This window comes from Heterodontus francisci, chromosome 42 (assembly GCF_036365525.1).
Source record: "Heterodontus francisci isolate sHetFra1 chromosome 42, sHetFra1.hap1, whole genome shotgun sequence".
Taxonomy (NCBI): Eukaryota; Metazoa; Chordata; class Chondrichthyes; order Heterodontiformes; family Heterodontidae; genus Heterodontus; species Heterodontus francisci.
This window is the reverse complement of record NC_090412.1, coordinates 27743119-27749442: the sequence shown is the minus strand read 5'-3', so window position 1 is coordinate 27749442 and position 6324 is coordinate 27743119.

Sequence of the window (6324 nt, the reverse complement as noted above, 5' to 3'; positions counted from 1 at the left end):
AGCTGGACCAATCTCATAGCCTTTGGCTGGAACTGGCTTTCTGTGGTCTTTGCTTGTTCTCCCCTCTCTCTCCAGAGGGATACCTTTTAAGGTAAAAATCCATCACGTTTGATTCTCTGTCAGGTGACACAGGGTCTTGTCTCCTGGTCTGACCACACAATGGTCCAGGATATGGTAACCATTGCTATCTGTTGGCATCTGGACGGGGACCATTCTGTTACAATGATGCTACTTCACACCTATTCATCTTGGTTTGTGCTGTGGAGCCAGTCTTTCTTACAGAATCTTTGTTAGTTCATTCCTGTAGATAGGAGTCATCAAAATGTAATGGGCTGCTTTCAATTTCAATAGGTTTCCCCCAGAGCTAATTCAGACGCAGTTAATGAGTTTCGTTTATTGACAGTACAGGAGGGGAATCACCTGACCTCTATTCCATTTTGGCTGTGGTACAAACGTGCCCATTTTTTTGTGGTTCAGTTTAACCGTGGACTTTCTATTGTCATAATTCTCCCAGTTCATTGTGTATTTCATTACGGTTCCTTCCAAGCATGACAACTTGCATTGGAGGCAGTACAGCGTAGCCTCACTAGATTGATCCCTGGTTGAGAGGCTGAGTAAATTGTCCCTTTACTCTCTGGAGTTTAGAAGAATGAGAGGTACTCTCATTGACACATGATTGTGAAAGGCCCCGACAGGGTAGGTACTGAGAGGTTGTTTCCACTGGCTAGGGAATCTAAAACACGGGGGCACAGTCTCAGGATGAGCGACAGATCATTTAGCACTGAGATGAGAAATTTCTTTACTCAAATAGTTGTGTATCTTTGGAATTCGGTGTTCCAGAGGGTTGTGGATGCTCCATCGTTGAAAATATTTCAGGCTGAGATAGACAGATTTTTGGTCTCTCAGGGAATCAAGGAATATAGGGAGCAGGATGGAAAGTGCCGTAATCTGCAGGGCTACGAACCAAATGCTGGAAGGTGGGATTAGAATAGATGGATCGCTTTTCAGCGATAATGGGCCAAGTGGCCTCTTTCTGTGCCTTAAACTTTCTGTGATTCTATGATCATATTGAATGGCGGAGCAGGCCCGACAAGCTGCGTAATCTACTCCTAATCCTATTTCTTATGTTCTTATGAAGTGGAGCGAAGTCAAGCACTTGGGTCAAAACACCATGCTCAATGGACAATAGATGAGTCAAGGTCTATTTTTGCTTGTCATGGTTTACCAGAAGAGTTTGCCTCAGATAACGGATAACAGATAATTTCATTCAGCCCTGTTCCAAACTTTCATGAAGCAAAACGGTATCAAACATCCCGCACTCCTCCTTAGCATCGGCATCAAATGGAGCAGCTGAACGATCCATTAGGATAGTTAAAGAGACACTCACACAGCAAGTGCTGCATGGGTGTTCATATTTCAGTATGAAACAAGTGGTTGGCTAATTTCCTGCTGAAGTACAGAACAACCCCACACTCCACTACAGGGTATAAACCTGCTGAACTTTGGCTGAAGGGAAGGTTAAGGACATGTCTGAGTCTGGTCCGACCAAATGTGACTGCTAAAGTTGAATGCAAACAGTTCAGTCACAAACAAGGGAGAACAGTTTCAGGCAAATTGAGCATGTTTGTGTTTTGAGCACTCCTCACATGTCACACAAACGGGATGTTTGAAATGGAGTAGACGTGTGGAATGAAAAGATCCCTGGTTGCAATTGCTGCAAAAGTGAGAAAAGCCCATGTAAATCATATGATCCTGGCAAGGGATGAACCGAAATGTGAGCACGGTCCACTTGATCACAAGCTCATGTCAGAGTTTGAACCAGTTCAGAGTTCAGTGCCTGAAGTATCCATTTCTGAGAAATAAACAAAATCCTCTTTTCGTACTGAACCAAAACCAAGCAGTCCAAAACCTGACTGTACACCGAAATCTGTAAGGAGATCAGAAAGACTTTGTAAACCATTATTAAACTTGATTTGTAGATATAGTTCATTGCAGAGAAATGAAAAAAATACTTTTGAAGGGGAAAGCTGTGAAACATATTTGTATATTATGCTAATGACATAATGATGTAATGACGTATTGACGTGTTGATGTAATGATGTAAATAAACACTTCCTTGAATTCGCCATACTTGGTGTCCATTTTGTCTGAAAGGGATGACGGTGGATAGGCAATGGGAAACATTTAAAGAGTACATGGATGAACTGCAACAATTGTTTATCCCTGTCTGGTGCAAAAGTAAAACGGGAAAGGTAGCGAAACCATGGCTTACAAGGGAAATTAGAGTTGGCATTAGATCCAAGGAAGAGGCTTATAAATTTGCCAAAAAAAACAACAGACTGAGGATTGGGAGCAGTTTTGAATTCAGCAAAGGAGGACCAAGGGATTGATTAAGAAGGGGAAAATAGAGTATGAGAGCAAGCTTGCGAGGAACATTAAAAACTGACTGTAAAAGTTTCTATAGGTATGTAAAGAGAAAAAGATTGGTGAAGACAAATGTAGGTCCCTTACAGTCAGAAACAGGGGAATTTATTATGGGGAATAAAGAAATAGCTGATCAACTAAATGCATGCTTTGGTTCTGTCTTCACAAAGGAGGACACAAATATCATACCAGAAATGTTGGGCAACACAGGGTTTAGTGAGAGAGAGGAACAGAAAGAAATCAGTATTAGTAGAGAAATGGTGTTGGGGAAATTGATGGGATTGAAGGCCGATAAATCCCCAAGGCCTGATGGTCTGCATCCCTGAGTACTTATGGAAGTGGCCCTCGAAATAGTGGATGCATTGGTGGTCATCTTCCAGGATTCTATAGACTCTGGAACAGTTCCTACAGATTGGAGGGTAGCTAATGTAACCCCACTATTTAAAAAGGGAAGTAGAGAGAAAGCAGGGAATTACAGACCAGTCAGCCTGACGTTGCTAGTGGGGAAAATTCTAGAGTCCATTATTAAAGATTTTATAACACATCACTTGGAGAATAGTGGTAGAATCGGACAGAGTCAGCATGGATTTACGAAAGGGAAATCATGCTTGACAAGCCTACTAGAATTCTTCGAGGATGTAACTAGTAGAGTTGTAAAGGGGGAGCCAGTGGATGTGGTTTATTTGAACTTTCAGAAGTCTTTCGACAAAGTCCCACATAAGAGATTAGCATGTAAAATTAAAGCGCGTGGGATTGGAGGTAGTGCATTGCGATGGATAGAAAACTGGTTGGCGGACAGGAAACAAAGAGTTGGGATAAATGGGTCTTTTTCCGAATGGCAGGCAGTGACTAGTGGGGTACCACCGGGATCGGTGCTAAGACCCCAGCTATTCACAATATACATTAATGGTTTAGATGAGGGAACTAAATGCAATATCTCCAGATTTGCAGATGACACAAAACTGGGTGGGAGGGTGAGTTGTGAGGAGGATGCAGAGACTCTTCAGGGTGATTTGGACAAGTTGAGTGAGTGGGCAAATGCATGGAAGATGCAATATAATGTGGATAAATGTGAGGTTATTCACTTTGGTAGCAAAAACAGGAAGGCAGATTATTATCTGAATGGCTATAAACTGAGAGAGGGGAATATGCAGCGAGACCTGGGTGTTTTCGTACACCAGTCGCTGAAGGTAAGCATGCAGGTGCAACAGGCAGTAAAAAAGGCAAATGGTATGTTGACCTTCATAGCGAGAGGATTCGAGTACAGGATGTCTTGCTGCAATTATACAGGGCCTTGGTGAGGCTATACCTGGAATATTGTGTGCAGTTTTGGTCTTCTTATCTGAGGAAGGATGTTCTTGCTGTAGAGGGAGTGCAGCGAAGGTTTACCAGACTGATTCCTGGGATGGTGGGACTGACGTATGAGGAGAGATTGAGTCGGTTAGGATTATATTCGCTGGAGTTCAGAAGAGTGAGGGGGGATCTCATAGAAACCTATAAAATTCTAACAGGACTTGACAGGGTAGATGCAGAAAGGATGTTCCCGATGGGGGAGTCCAGAACCAGGGGTCATAGTCTAAGGATACGGGCTAAACCTTTCAGGACCGAGATGAGGAGAAATTTCTTCACCCAGAGAGTGGTGAGCCTGTGGAATTCGTTACCACAGAAAACAATTGAGGCCAAAACATTGTATGTTTTCAAGAAGGAGTTACATATCGCTCTTGGGTCCACTGGGATCAAAGGGTATGGGGCGAAAGCGGGAACAGGTTACTGAGTTGGATGATCAGCCATGACCATAATGAATGGCGGAGCAGGCTGGAATGGCGGAATGGCCTACTCCTGCTCCTATTGTCTATGTTTCTATGTCTGCTAGTGCAAACCCAAATATATTACAAGAAGGTTGCACAGGGCTATACAGGATACATAGGACTCCACAGGGCTATTCAAGATTGCACAAAACTGCTTAGGTCTGTACCATGCAGCAGCCCAGAGTCATGCTCTGCTACTGGCTACTGGAGAAGCATCTGGCCTGTACAATGGTTTGTCATGTAGGGAATTGCCAATTTTGTGGCAGGGAGTACATTCTTCAACTTCCTGCATTGGCCTATCTGAACTCTATGACGTTGGAGCTAATGCAGGCCCGGGACTGGTCCATGGGTGTAATTCACCTCACAGGATCGGTGGATACATCATTTTAGAACAGTTGGGTGGAAGAGCACAATGGAAAAGAAATTGAGCATTGTTGCCTCTGTTTTAAGGGAATAAAACGAGCACAGCAATGACAAATTTAGCATAGTGACAATCTGTGCCCTATTTCCCAAGGCCCTGTCTCCCACCTGTATTGAAATCAGGGTCCTCCACCTATTTTCAGAAAATTTGTTTAAACTATTTGGAGTTTGCATTGCTCAAGTTTTCCAGGCTCTGCAGCAGCGGAACTACAGTTATCAACCCTCAGTTATGGTCAGGTGAGAAGGGGTTGAAGGGATCCCCTCTTTTCCCTCTCCTTATTTGACCGCAAAAGTTTTTCTCCTTTTTTTTGAAAAACATATTCTTGACAATTCAGTGAGTGTTTTATGGTTTACACGTTGTTGATCATAAAAGAACCAATCGGACAGGTTTTCTTGAGTTTAACAAAGAAAGAAGTTAGTTTTATTATACTTAAATGATATAAGTGAAATAATAAAATACGCTCTGGCTTTCACACACACACACACTCACATGCACTCGTACTCAAAATTCACATGCACACACAAATAGGCACAGAGTGAGGGGGAGGAAAGATTGATCAAATTGGAGTCCAGAGAAATAAAAGGGGTATACAGTCTGTGGCGGTTGGTGACTCGGGTGGCTTCAGGCTGAATTCGGTGGACAAACAACTTTCCCTTGGTGGTCCCGAGGCTTCTGATTTGAAGATATGGATGGCTGATTTGGCTGTTCTCCTGGAGATAGCAATGTGGGGTTGATTTCCTTCAAGGAGTCTCTGTCTGCAGCAGGGGTGTCCCTGGGTGGTTACAGTCAGCAAACAGGGTTTGAAGCTTGCAAGGGTTGGATAGAGAAAGGGAGGAGGAGGGACCCCACTCAGGTCTTCTGTCATCAGCATCTTGCTGCTAGTCTGCTTGCTGCAGAGAAAACAGAAGCTTAAGCACAGGAAGCGTAGGCCTGTCACATGACCATCACCCAGTAATTCAAGCATGGTTGTTCCAAGTTTATTCCCCTTGCAACTTAATTAGTCCATGTCTAGGAATATCCTTCTCACAGGTAGGTTCCCATTGTTCAAGTGATTAGGTTTAGTGGTTTGTCTTCACCAGTTGACTATCTCAGCTGATGGCCTTGATGCCTTGATAATGGGGACACGATATGTGGTTCACTTAGATTCCCCAGGTCATTGTCTTTGATGGGTCTTTGCAGATATGGTGTCTCCATTTCCATGGATTGGAATGTGGAAGTTACAGTGATGCCAATTGGAGTAGCCATTTTAGCTGCAAGCATTGAGTCACCTTTTATCTCTGTTTTTGTCAAAAATCAATTCAGGTTTCTAGCCAGTGGATTAAAAATCATCATTCAACATAAAGCATGTTTACGTGACACCTCTCAGATTGGCCTTGAGTCTCCAGGAATCAACAATTGACCTGGGCACTGCTGTTTCACCCAAGAGTAAAACCATCCGACCAATAAATTTTTTCTTTCGACACTTTCATTCATTTGTTAATAAAATATCAGAGCTGGAGAAAACGCCATTTGACTGAGAGTCAGAATTATCCAATCAGGTAGAGTCTTCTTGCTTTCCAATTGGCCATGGGGAGATGGAGTGCTGTGATGATGGACATGTTGGACAACCAATAACGAGAGAGTGAGGGTGATTGGATGAGAGAGGCCATGTGATGATACTTCCAGGAATAC